We start from the raw sequence: 14,891 nt of genomic DNA, 5'->3' as shown, positions 1-14,891 counted from the left end.
AAGAAGCAGGTAGCAAAACAGGGTTGTATTAGGGGAAATGACTGGGCAGTAAATAGGAAGGAGCCGTGGAAAACTTGGTTAGCTTTAGGAACATGACATGAAGCGAGTGGGTGTATGTCAAATGTTGTTCAGTCTGAGGGAGTTTCAGGTAAGCTTTTGAATGGCACTAAAGTTCACAGGAACGTGTGGTCTCTATTGGTACAGTGGAGAAGGATCCATTTGTGGCTTGGCACATGTGTGGTCTTCCCCTACGCTGCTGAAGCCTTCCCAAAGACCTACAAAAGCAGCCGAGTTAGGTGACTATGTACTAAAGCCATAAGCTATAAGGACTGCAAATCTTACTTCTTCGACATCATTTATCTGAGGGATCTGCCACAGCGCAGGGAATCCTAGCATAGAACAAAAGGCAAAAAGCAAACATTCATTACAACAAGCCACATTGATCAGTTCAAGAAACTAAAGTATTTTAGGATCAGAATGAGATCTGCTTCAATCTTCTGTAGTTGCGTACACAGTATTTAAAGTGTTTTTTATGTTATATTTAAATATGTTTATTTGTGCAGGTTCCCTCCCCCCCCCCCGTGGTTGAAGAATAAGAGCTGTCTCTTCTTGTTTTTTTAATCATTTATTTAGTGTTTGAGATTATAACATAATTGTCATTTCTTCCCTCTCCTCTTTTTAAACCCTCCCATTTACTCTACCTTGCTCTCTTTTGAATTCATGGTCTGTTTATTCATAGATTGTTATTACTACATATATCTATATGTATATACATATATATTTCTAAATACATATATGGACTCTGCTCAATGTGCACAATGTTACTTGTATGCATGGTTTCAGGGCTGGCCATTTAGTATTGGATAAACAATTGGCGTGCTCTTCTCTTCGAAAGACTGTTTCTCCTGCTCTCAGCACTCCTTACTTGTTGGCAGTCCTCTGTGTAGATTTGAGGTCTCGTGGGCTCCCCGAATTCACTTTATGTCAATTGTCCTTATCTCAGCTCATGTTTAGACAGTCATGGCGATGAGACGCTCTGAGTGTGGCTTCTGACATTGCTATGAGACACAGTCTAAAATATAGAATGCTTCATGGACTTGCATGTCATCATTGCAAAAGGGTCGTGCTAATCTTCTCTATGTTGCTCCAATGTTAATTAGTACATGCACTGCTGAAGTGAGCCAAAAATATCTTTAGAATCAAAATGATCTGCTCACCGACAGGGTGTCCACTAAAATAATATCCGACTCATTTTTTCTGTAGTAGTTAGTGGTTGCTAAATTATTATCAACGCATGTCTGTGGTCTATATGCTATTTTTACAATAAATACCGTGTATTTAAAATGCTAATAATGCTGGGGCTGGAGAGATGGCATAGCAGTTAAGAGCACTGGCTGCTCTTCCAGAGGTCCTGGCTTCAGGTCTCAGCCCTCAGATGGTGTCTTTCAACTGTCCCTCACTCCAGTTCCAAGGAATGTGATATCTTCTTTTGGCTCTGTGGGCACTAAGCATGCACATGTTACACAAACATATATTTAGGCATGACACTCATACATATAATGTAAAATAAATAAATCTAAAAATGTTAATAGTGAGGTGGGATGATGGTTCAATGGTTAAAACCTACCCATGCAAGCATGAGGATTGGAGATCAGATACCCAGAACCCACATGAATGTTGGTCATGTGTCTTTAATTCCAACATGCAGAAGACAGACACAGATGGCCCCCAGAACAAGCTGGCTAGACAAACTAGCTATGTAGGAAAACTCTTAAAGACCTTGCCTCAGTGAATGGTTATCGAGCTAGGCCTCCATGTGTAGACAGGTATACAAGCACCTCTGCACACCTGTGCAGCCACACACCAGTGAACACAGATACACACGAGCCCATCACACACATGTGCATATGAGGGAAAGAAAATGTCAATATTCTCTGACTCAGTAGTGCCACCGTGACGCGAACTTCCAAAGAAATACTTATTTCTAAGAAATGAAAACCAACCTGTGGTTGGTAGTTAGACAGCAAGATTACTGTAATAACATGATTTTTTTTTCTTTTTTTGGTTTTTCGAGACAGGGTTTCTCTGCAGCTTTTTTAGAGCCTGTCCTGGAACTAGATCTTGTAGACCAGGCTGGCCTCGAACTCACAGAGATCCGCCTGCCTCTGCCTCCCGAGTGCTGGGATTAAAGGCGTGCACCACCACCACCCGGCTCAATAACATGATTTTATAATAAACAACAGCACACCCAACCAAAGTGAGTTAGAAGCTATTATGAATTTATTATTACCAATGTCATTATCAGAGCTATTAATAATAGTGTAGAATGATAATTATTACCATGTAATTTGCTAAAAATAGAGAATAACTGCAATGATATGTTTAATGGCTTAAAATGAAAGGGTCAATTATAGATGAGATGAAAATTACAATAGTGAGCTGAGATCGCTCTGTGTCAATCAATCACTGAGAGCAACTCTGCCTTGGATGTATGAGCGGATTCAGGCATGGCACACTGCCAGAGAACAGAGCAGGTTTGAGAAGGATTTGGGGAGAATAGCTTAACCACAGAAGCAGTTGTCCCTGTGCCCAAAGTCATAATCATGTCAAACTGCTGACATGAAGCCAAATGGAGCACTTGCTAGGATGGATGCATGTTCCCTCATGGCAATGTTTACCAGTCACAGCAGAACAGACAAAGGACCCCGCGAGTCAGCAGAAAGGAGCATGAAGTCACTCCAAGGTGAAGGAGTCATTTTCATGGCACAGTGTCATTATTGTGCACAGAATGTGCAAGAGAAAGGAAAATATTTAAGACAGCCCATCAAAGCTGGGACTGGAGTCTCTAATTTCTCATAAAGCAAAAATTAAGGCACTTTGTTACTTTCATATGTTCTCTGAACATTTATTTGCTAAACCTTTTATTAGGTGCTTCCCAAGAGTTGTATCATCTAATTCTCATAGTAATGTTACTCATTTGTTCACTGGGTAACCCAAAGGTAATTATCATTCTCACATAATAGACTTAAAACGAAAGTAGGAAATGCTGGAGGACATCCTCAATTATAAAAAACAACTGTCTGCCAGAGGTTTTGGGGTTCAGGTTTTCTGATGCCAGAGCTCTCTCTACCAGTTCACTTTGTCTCTTCTTCTTGCTATTAATTTCAAGGATGTAGAGGACTGCTCAGGTGTCTTCCAAGGAAGAGTTTGCTGTCAGTACGGAAGGCAGACCTCTGGGTGAAGCACCAACACAGTGTGCTGCAGCATTTGAGCCAAGGCTGTTCTTGCAGAATGTTCTTGGGCAGTGACTAAACACAGATTAAATAAAGGGGGTTGGAAGTTCTTTCCTATTTTTGTCTCCTTTAAGGGGCAATGTCCTGTTTGAGCCTCCACGGGCAATGAAGCATACGGTGCACTTACATACATACCATTCATATAAAATAAACACCCATTCATGTAAAATAAAAAGTGAATGCTGATAATAGCTGATTTAAGAAAGTAGAAGGGGATAAATAAGTTTAACTATTGATTAATAGAAATTATCCTATCAGGAACAAAGAGAGAAAACATTAAAGAAAGAAAACTTCCAGAAGCGCTCTCCTCTCTCTCTCGTCATCTCTCTCTCTCTCTCTCTCTCTCTCTCTCTCCTCTTTCTCTCTCTCTTTCTCCCTCTCTCCCTCTCCTCTCTCTCTGTCTCTCTCTTTTTCCCTCCCTCCCTCCCTCCCTCCCTCTCCCTCCCTCCCTCTCTCTTTCTCTCTCTCCCTCCCTCCCTCCCCCCTCTCTCTCTCACACACACACACTCACATGCATGCACACACACTCATACACATACACAAAATGATTAAAAATATGCAATAAGACAGAAAAGAAATAAGAACTAAACCAGGCCAAACCAGCCCAGGGCCTTGGGGATGCTTGCAGATCAGTATGGTGAGGAACTCAGCCCAGCACTTTGCAGATGGTGTCATGCTATGATGCCAAAAAGTCGAGCAGCTCTGCTAATGAACTGAAGAAAAAGTAACCCAAAGCTTCCTAAATATGATTGAAAACAATAACTTGCAACCCCAATGGTTTATCCCAAATAAACAAATGCAAAGAAACCCGCACAGTGTTATAGTTTAACTGCAGGTGGTGGAAACTGGGATGCTTAATGGCAAGCAAAAGTGACCTTCCACATGAAGAAATATTAGAATGGTTAGCGACTGACTTCTTGTTCAGAAATAGTGGGAAATGATAACCATTTCAATGGCATATTTCAAACGCTAAAAGTAAAACAAAACAAAGCAAAAAAAGGCTAGCCAATAATCTGGTATCCAGAGACACTTTTAACAATAAGGCAAAATAAGATAGAATTCTTCACCTGAACACAAATGCTTACTAACACACACAGAGAGAGAGAGAGAGAGCTAGAGAGACGAGTCGACGAGAGAGAAGGAGTATTGAGAGTAGAGAGGAGAGAGACGAGAGAGAGGAGGGAGGGAGGGAGGAAGAGGGGAGAGAGAGAGAGAGAGAGAGAGAGAGAGAGAGAGAGAGAGAGAGAGAGAGAGACATGTGTGAAGCCATTATAGTTAGGAGGTACAAACTCTGACAAAGAGCATTTTCAGGATGAAAAGAACCAAAACCAGACAGTAACTTCGATCTCTAAGAAAAATATGCAAAAATGTCTATCCTAAAACCTACAAAATTACTTTTTAAAAAGGAAAAGGGAGAAAGGAAGGCAAAATTGTGACTAGATTCACAACCCAAAAATAGCTCCATTGCAACAGCATAGTGATTCTTATTTAGGAACAACGGTAATAACATATGTGCCTGGCATTGCACTGAAAAGAAAACTTATTACTGAAAAGAAGTAATGAAGAGAATTTAACAGAGAAATAGAAACAAATCACGTTAATGGATCTTAAAGACTCCTCATTGTTAGGATTGCTAATTTTCATTTAATTGCGCAACAGATTTAATGAAATTTCATTTGAAATACCAAGATACCAAAAGACTATCTTATAAATTTAAAACCATTCTTATGAATTTTATTTGAAAATAGATAGTCTACAGTAGCCACAGCAGGTTTGAAAGGAGAAGGAAAGTTGCTATTTGAAGTCAACTACCTCATCTTGGGGTTTACTGTAAAAAAAAAAAAACCACTGTTAAGACAGTGTGTTATGGGGATGAAAATAGACATGTGTGCTGGTAGGGCGGGATCCTCGGGAAAGTTTTACTCTGAAACCATGACTTAGATTCCTAGTCCCTGCATGGAAATTAGGCATAGCAATGAGGAGGAAAGGGACAATCCCTGGGGATTGCTAACCATTCATATAGCCAAATTAGTGCACTGAGAAAGAGAGAAGAGAGACTTGGTCTCAAAAAATAAGATGAAGTGCAATTGAGAGAAAAACTCACTGTCAGCCTCAGGCCTCCAAACACCTGTGCATGCATACATGCACACACGTGATGTGGGACCATGGTCTGTATTCTGTCAATTATATTTTAAATAAACGCTGATTGGCCAGTAGCCAGGCAGGAAGTATAGGCGGGACAACCAGACAAGAAGTAGAGGCAGGTCAATGAGAACAGGAGAATCCTGGGAAGGAGGAAGCCCATTGCTCAGCAGTTGTGACCCCACCACAGAAGAAGCAAGATGTGACTACCTCACTGAAAAAGGTACCGATCTATGTGGCTAGCATAGACAAGAATAATTGGCTAAAATAAGTTATAAGAGTTAATAAGAAGCCTGAGGTAATGGGCCAATCAGTTTATAGTTAATGTAGACCTCTGTGTGATTTCTTTGGGACTTGATGACTGTGGGAACTGCGCAGGACAGAAAATCCTGACAACACACACGTGTACATACTCACATGAACATGATGATACATAGGCATGCAAAGATACATGCATACACACAAAAGACCAGTAGACATTTAGGAATTTATTCAATTTTTTAAATTAATTTTTATCATTTTTAGTTATATGTTTGTGGGTTATGTTCATGAGTGCAGGTGCCCACAGTGGTCAGAGTCATTGGATCACACTGGAGATAGAGTTAAAGGCAGTTGTGAACCAGGTGATGCAAGGTCTGGGAACCAAACTCTGTAACGAGTTTTAATTTGTACCAAGAGCCAGCTCTCAAATAACAACATAGAGATTTATTATTATGAAAGCTCAGCCTTAGCTTGGGCTTGTTGTCAAATAACTCTTATAACTTAAATTAACCCATAGTTTTAAACTATATTCTGCTACTTCGTTACCTCATCTCATGTTGCAAATCTTTGCTTCCCCTGCATCTTGCTGGCAAATCCCCTTTCTTGCTCTCTGTTCCTGGAAGTCCCACCTATTCTCTCTAGCCTAACTGTTGCCTGTTTAGCTCTTTATTACACCAATCACAGCAATAAATCTTCACACAGTGTACAAATATCCCACAAGAGAACTCTGATCCTCTGCAAAAACAGCGTTAGCTCTTAACCACTAAGTTACACTGGCTACACTCAAAAACATAACACAGAAATAAGCTTTGTTGTGGGATCTCTTTTGTATGCTGTGAATACCATTGGTTAATAAAGAAACTGTCTTAGGCCTGTGGTGGGGTAGAATAGAGCTAGGCAAGGAAAGCTAAATTGAATGCTGGAAGAAAGGAGGCAGAGTCAGGAGAAGCCATGGAGCTGCCACCGGAGACAGGTGCTGAATTTTGCGGGTAGGCTACAGCCTCGTGGTGATGCACAGATTAATGGAGATGGGTTAAATTAAGATGTAAGAGTTAGCCAATAAGAAGCTAGAGCTAATGGGCCAAGCAATGATTTAATTAATACAGTTTCTGTGTGGTTATTTTGGGTGTCTGGGCAGCCAGAAAATAAAGAAGCAGCCTCCTACAACTAAGCTTATTGTATATAAAGTTTAATTTGTTGATAATTCAAGCATTTGTATTTGAGAATTAAAAGTTCAGAAGGTTGTATGTGAGTTTCTCATATAATTTTCAACATTAGCACTAATTACAATACAGATCTAAACATTAATCTAAAAACTACAAACTATCCAGTAGAAAAAAATAGTCTTTATCACTTTGAATTAGGGAAATACTTCTTAAGAAGAAAAAACAAAAATGACATTATCAACATGAGATATCTATAAGTATTCAAAGGGCACTGTGAGGAGAATGAAAACTCAAGTTTTAAATTTACATTTGAGAGAAAATTAACAAATTTATTAGAAAGACACTGCAAGGAAGAATATGTGAGGCTGGATAACACACATATGAAAAGACGGTTGCTCTCACTGCGAATCAAAAACAAGCGAGATGACATTGTAAATCATGATCTAAAATATTAAAAAGTACTCATATTGACTTCAAAAAGTAAAGCCGCTATGGTAGGAGTCTGATAACGTTTTTCCTGTGAAGCTGAAGAAACTTGTATAAAGACTAAGTAGTTCTCTCCTTGTCTGTCTATCCACGAGACATAAAACCATGTTTCACACAAAGACTGGAGGTTCGTGGCAGCAGTATGCAAACGGTCTCACAATGGGACTGCCTAAATGTCCAGGAGCCTCTCAGAGGACTAACCAGTTGTGGCAAACCTAACTTGGAAGAAAGTTAGGTGGTGTGGTGGTACATGCAACGTCAAGGAGGAATCTTGAATCCACCACTTTAGGTTGAAAATCTCAACTCTGATTCTACATGCCTGTGGAATCCTAGAAAAAATGAAAGTGTTGTTTACAAAAAGCTTCTCAGTGGCGGGGGGGTGGGGGGCGCCAGTGACAGAGGCTATCAGCTGCCAAAGGGTATAAGGAAACAGCACAAGAGTGATTATTTTTGTTGTGACGGTGAGGATTATTTTTGTTGTGACGGCGAGGACTTGAGAATGGAGGTTTGCCAAAGATCTGGGTAAGTGAAACTAGTGGATTCTATTTTAATACATTTTTTTTTATTTCAGTGACACTGTTAAAACAGGCAATGTCTTTTATTATTTTGCCAATGTGTGAAATTTTGTTTCATGTATTTTATACAAAATAAATTCAAGGATACATATTATGAGGAATGTGAAGTTAATGAAACTTAAGAAATTTCTTTGGGTCATGTCATTAGCCAGGAATGAAGCCCTGTTTGAAAGCCTTGAACACAGTCAAGTAATATCAGAGTTTAAGAAGTAAATAGAAGTCAACACAGAGTTTTCTCCTAGGTTGCTTTTTTGTTATGTATTTGGTTGCTTTATTATTATTATTATTATTATTATTATTTATTAATTATTTAGAGATGGGGGTCAACTTAGGACCTCACACATTTTAAGTGAGTCCTATACCACTCAGCCACACACACACACCAAGGTTTGTTTAATATGCTTCTCCAGTGAAAATATTCTGTTCTAGACTAAGGAAATAACCCTATGTAGGTGGCATGGGCCCATTTCCTAATAAATTCTGTGAGTGGAGAGGTCATTCTATGAGTAATCTAACTTGATATTATATACTTAAGTATAAAGAACTATAAGATCAGATGTATACTTGAACTTTTACTTTCTTTTACATCCTAAGATCTTTCCTCTGTTCATTTTCTGCAGTTGAACCTACAAACTGTCAGAGCTCACATTTTCATTCAGTTCTGAAATATCAAAATCTTTCCCGCCAGCCTGTGAGTTTGTTCTAAAATTAAAAATAAGTAGCATAAATGATGATCATGAAAAGTATTAATCAGTGAAAAATATAACAGTATCATGAACACTAGGGGATGAAGGGTTCTTGAGTTCTAACTAGTATGTTTTCATATATTCTGTGCCCTTTCTAACTGAATTTTCTGACATCTGTTATTAAAAGTGCTTATTTCCTATGAGTGCTGTATGGCTGGCTGCTTATTGTACTCCTGAGTTAGTTTCGTTCATTCTTGAATTTTGTGTCATTTTTGTTTTATGAACACCTTGTTCATTCTGCAAAAGTATCCCAAATGCATTTAGGGGCAGAGAAGATAGACGTGGAGGCTATTATATTTGTGCAATCCCACACTAGCAGATTAACGAACACCTGAAAGTTCTAGAACAAAAAGAAGCAAACTCATCCAGGAGGAGTAGACACCAGGAAATCATAAAATTGAGGATGAAAATGATAAAATAGAAGTAAAGAGAACAATAAAAAGAGTCAATGAAACAAAGAGTTGGTTACTTGAGAAAATCAACAAGATAAAAAAAAAAACCCTTACCAAAACTAACCAAAAGGCAGAGAAAGAATATCTAAAATAACAAAATCAGAAAAGAAAAGGGGGACATAACAACAGACAGCGAGAAAATCCAGAGAATCATCAGATCGTATCTCAAAAACCTGTACTCTGCAAAATTGGGAAATTTAAAAGAATTGGACCACTTTCCTGATAGGTTTCGTATAGCAAAATTATATCAAGATCATATAAAGAATTTAAATAAACCTATAGCCCCTAAGAAAATCAAAGCAATCATTAAAGTCTCTCAACAACATCAACAACAAAAAGCCCAGAGCCACAGAATTCTACCAGATTTCCAAAGAAGAGATAATTACTATATTCCTTCAAGTTGTTCCATATAATAGGTACAGAAGGAATATTGTCAAACTTCTTTTACAAGGCTACAGTTACCCTGATACCCAAACCACACAAAGATGAAACAAAGAAAGATAACTGCAGACCACTCTCAAAAATATTCAATAAAATACTGGCAAATCTAATCCAAGAACACATAAAAAAAGTCATCCACCGTGACCAAGTAGGCTTCATCTCAGAAATGCATGGTTGGAGACAGAGGGGGGAGGGGAGGCTGCAAGAGTGGCCCAAGTATAATGCCTGAAACCTGCCTCCCATTATTCAACTTCCTTCAGCTGGCTCTCACGTCTTAAAGGGTTCATAGTTCCCCCAAAAGAACACTGTCTTCTGGGGACCAAGTGCTGAAACATGAAACTTTGGAGGACATTTACCACTGAAACCATAGCAAAACTTAAGTGGTAGACATGGAAGGGTAGAAATCTGGGAAGCCCTTATCAATAACTTTAGGCAACAAATGAGTTTATCTAATTCTATTACTGTATCCATTCCAAATGCTTTAAGAGAGTGACTAAGATTAATCTCAAAATGTGTTAAGAACCTATGCCCTCAAACAATTAGGGGAACAGATATATAATATAAGCAGAGCTGAGATCTGCCTTGAAATTACTTTAAAAAGCATTAACAAAGAGCGTGAGGTGATTATGGCTCTAGCCACACCCAGACAAACATTTTAGAACACAGAGGCATAGTCAAGTTAAGTAGCCGATTTACTGTTTTTTTTTAAAATTATTAAGCAGGAAAACTTAAGCTTAAGTTCATATATCTTCCCAACAAACAAGACCCAAACCTTTATGACCCATTGATAGGAAATAAAATAAGTGAGTAATTTAAGAAAAAGTTTTATAGATAAGTTAATTGACTATCAATATCAGCTTGCAAATTTATACATGGTCCTCATTAGGGATGATGACATCTTTGTTTAAATTGCAGAAGCATGCAACTCCGAAAAGATAAGGCCAGTGCATTGTCCCACTCTGTAGGAAAAAGAAATAGTTTACTGAAATGAAAGCATTTGCAATTGTAAAAGAAGGATCTTATTTCACACATCTTGACCTCAAATTTGAGACTCTAAGGTTGTTTCTAAACCAGTGTGGCAATATTGCATGAGGCTTTTATTCTGTTGGTTGCTAGGTTTTGGGGTAGTACAAATTGGGGTTATTCTGCTGGGAACGCATTCTGCTCCTTTCTGTTGAAATGATTTTTCACCAAACCGACTATTTTATTTTCAGGATAATGTTTGCCTAGAAAGGTTAAAATTGTCAATGCAACCATTTCGGTTCTTTTCCACTTGCATTTGATGGTGTTTTAAAAACTAAAGTTTTTTACTAAGCATATTGCATCTGTATTTTAATTAATATTTATTATGAATATTATTTTTTCTGTGAATATTAGCCTGTGAATATTTAGTTGGATTTAAACAAAGTACCTTTGATTATTTTGTTACTACATTTTAAATTTAAATGAATATGTAAGTATCAAGTAACGGATAACAATTTTGAATCGATATATAAAACTAAATAATATATGGTTATTATTTTTGAAGAATTAATAGAAGATATGTTTAGAAGAATGGGCAAACTAAAATATTTATACTGCAGTATATTAAGATGTAGTAGTATGGAGAAGGATTGATGCTCTGAACACACATGGTCATCACCACTGCATGAATATAAGAAATATAATTTCTTTACTCAAGGATTTTATAATTTGGGGGCTTCAACCTATTCTCTTTCTAATAGAGTAGATGTCCTTTTGGAATTTCAGCAGATGTTTTCATGAAAATGATGATAAAATAACATAGCATTTTGCTAAGTTCTTCAGAGTAAAAGGGAAGAAATAAGGGATATAATTCTCCCATTATTCCTAATAGAAATCAAATGTCAGAGACACAGGACATTAAATGCAAACATGAGTGCTCTGAAAACTTGGCAATGGGTACCACAGACAACCTGATGGTAGTGTTTATTAAGTAGGATTAAGATGTGGTGAGTGCTGGAGCTGGATGAACTGTGAACAGTGTCAACACATTTAGTACTCATTTTGCTTGATACTTATTATGACAGACCACTCAAGTCTGTCTGGATGGAGCATCAGATGTACTGACAAAAATATACACATATGCCATATTTTCTATTTCTGTTTTCTCATCTGTGAAATGGGATCATATTGGCATTTATATCCCTGTATGAGCACAATAAAGTGTGTAAAGATTTTGCATATAGCAAATAATTAATAAATACTCTTTTCCAGGCAGTGGTTGCACACACATTTAATTTCAGCTGCCACATTAATTAGCCATAGAGGCTCGGTGGTGGCGGTACACACCTCTATTCCCAGCACTAGAGAGGAACATAAGGCGGGATGAGACAGGAACTCACCTTCTTTCAGTCTGAAGATTTCATGGAGGTAAGAACTCTCTAGCAGCTTGACTGCTTTTCTTTTCTTTTGTAAAGATTTATTTATTTATTATGTATACAATGTTCTGCCTGCATGTGTCCCTGCAGGCCAGAAGTTGGCACCAGATCTTATTACAGGTGGTTGTGAGCCACCATGTGATTGCTGGGAATTGAACACAGGACCTCTGGAAGAACAATCAGCGCTCTTAACTGCTGAGCCATCTCAGCAGCCCCTGCTTTGCTTTTCTGATCTTCAGGCTGAACCCCAATATCTTTCTCCTTATTAATTGTGCTACATTTAAGAGAAAGAGAAGTGTTATGAAATTGGGTTTAGAAAGTGTTGCGCCCAAGTTTCTGGTTCCCAAATGAAATCATGGAGCTGGATTTCCAATGCAAATTACACGAGTGTTTTATTTTTTATTTTTTATTGATTTTTATTAAGCTCATTTTTCTATGCTCCCCTCCCTGCCTCTCTTACATGAATGTTTTTAAATATTCAGACTGAAGTTTGGACCCACACCTTTCCAGCACCCAGCATGGTGGGTGAGGAAAGTGTGGCTGGAAGCCTTGGGAGGGTAGAACTTTTAAAGGGGAAACACTGTAATCTGAGGAGTTCGTGTTGGGTTTGAATAGGGTAGTTTCTGAAACCATTGGTCAGTTTGGGGGCATGAAAACCTAACAAAGAGCCATTAAAAACCGACAAGATATCTTCAAGGACAGGATGCCTCCTAGGAACATCTGGACCTCGTTAAATTTTATGGCCCTGCTCCTTAGCTCTTTAATCGACTAATTTTTAGGGTATCTGTTCAAATTTCTGTTATCGCTGTACATTTCTGGAGCTGAGATCTGCCACCTTCAGCTTATTATATGGCTTAAATGAAGTCCCTTCTTTAAAATGGAGTTTGCAAATATAGGTCAGCTCAAAAGAAACTTAAAAAAACAAAGTACTATTCTACCAGTTTACCTAGTAAGAAGCAGGGAGCCATTAAAAGTATTTAAGTAAAAGACTGCAGAATTAGAATTGACTTTTAAGAAAGTTAATCCACTATAGTCTAGTTTGGAAGTGAGACGATGCTGAAGGGGGCAAAGAGCAACCAGACGATAAGTTTAACAAGTGTTGAGGATAAATAGATTTCCAGGAAAGGTATATAATATACAAAATTATTTTCACATTAAATATGTATTTCATATATTCTTACATATCAGTAGATATTCATAAACATGCTTGTACCATGATAAATATTTTGTCAATCATTTCCTTTATGTGTTATCTCCCAAATGCTTTGTATTGTACAGAAACAAATAGAGAAGATGTGAGTAGATCAATATGATAGATTGTTTTACTTAACAGGTAAGGATGTGATGGGAACAGGAAATGTGAAGGCAAATGGTCAAATATGAGAATATATTTGGGTAAAATAAAAGTGTGGGGAGAAGGTATCCTAGGAAGAACTTTGTCGGGACAGGGGGATAGGTCTAAACTAAAGAACAATGCCCACGAGAAAGATAAAATTACATGACCATTTGCTTTACACTTCGTGAATCTCAGTGTTTCCATTTTAAAAGTGGGAGTAATAATAGCCCTGAGTAGCTAATTATGATTAAGTGAGAAAATGAATGTCTTGGATAATAGTTTTAATACTGAGTATGTACTCACTAAATATTTCTTGGCGAACTGAGAAGCAGAAGATGGTGGAAAGAATTTCAATGGAGAAAGACACATGATTCCAATGGATATCAGAAAGCAAAATCAATGAATGGAAAGTAATATGTACCATTAACACAGTCGGATTCCTAGTGCATGTGAGCGCTTATAAAATACTTTCCTAAAAATATGAGCTCCCTAGTTGACTGTATTTATAATCTTTGGAAATACAGTTTTGGAGACTTCAATGACCCCAGTTAAATTCAAAGAAAGAAATAATCACACTATGAATCTTCAAATTAGTGATCGAATCAATCTGTATTTGTGTCTGCCTTAGGAAGCCATAACTCAGTCCCATTGGATGCTCCAGTTAATGAGACACGTTCGTCTACTGAGTTTCTCTATAAACTACGTTTTTAAATTTAAGTTAAATGAGAAAACCAATTTCCCATGACACCCTGGGATTGTGCCTACAGGCAAATTTCTCTCAAACCCCAAGTTCATTTGCTGCATGCGTTAATGATGTTCTTTTATTAAAATGTCCGTGAAAATTAACAGTAAGACAATGCATATTTAGATGTATAAAGTTGATTTTTAAAAAATGAAAGTTAAAGTTCAATACACAGTATAGTGTGGCTTGACACTCTTTTTCCCTTCACAGTTTGCTTCACAATTTGGAGGAAGTTTCTCATCCACCTTGCACCCCACAGTGATGCTGCACTGTCCTGCTGTTTCTGCAAGAGCAAACTCTGCTTGTGTTTCCAATACAATTACAAGATAATTAAGCTTAACTCTACATGGAAGAGTTCAAGACAGAAACTGGTCTCTTCCTGGCTTAGCAGAATTCTCAGGACAGAACACTTACTTCAATAAACATCACACACACACACACACACACACACACACACACTTGTAAGCAGTATCCTAAGTATTTTGTTTTTAATTAATATAGATCAAGAAAGAATATGGTTACTGCTTCTGATTTCTTCTGGAACAAGACTGAAATCACTAGACTAGTTTGATTACCGCTTCCCAAATAATTGATCTTAAGGATTCATTAAGGTAATGATAGGGTTTTATTCTCAATAACATTAATTATTTCCCGAGTAGAGAAAGACATGTTTCTAACCTGTTCTGTACAACAGCAGTTAAGTTCTGGAAAAAGAAGGATGTGGCTTTTCCTTTTTTTTTTTTTGTCTTTTTGTTTTGTTTTGTTTTAATTGGGGGTGACTGTGACTGGCTACAGGAACACATGGCTTCATCTAATGGCATCATGATGAAGGAACCTGGCTTTGCACAATGC

At 37.7% G+C, this 14,891-nt stretch overlaps 1 non-coding gene across 1 annotated transcript; it reads right to left on the bottom strand.

Annotated features, from left to right (window-relative positions):
• Positions 1 to 1,073: 1,073 nt before the first annotated feature.
• Positions 1,074 to 1,178, bottom strand: LOC119826984. Its single transcript, XR_005287536.1, has one exon. It is a non-coding gene; the product is annotated as a U6 spliceosomal RNA (small nuclear RNA).
• Between the last annotated feature and the right edge of the window lie 13,713 nt (positions 1,179 to 14,891).

The sequence above is a fragment of the Arvicola amphibius genome, chromosome 11 (assembly GCF_903992535.2).
Source record: "Arvicola amphibius chromosome 11, mArvAmp1.2, whole genome shotgun sequence".
Lineage (NCBI taxonomy): Eukaryota > Metazoa > Chordata > Mammalia > Rodentia > Cricetidae > Arvicola > Arvicola amphibius.
Note: the sequence above shows the minus strand (reverse complement) of the source record. Positions and strands in the feature narration are given on the sequence as shown.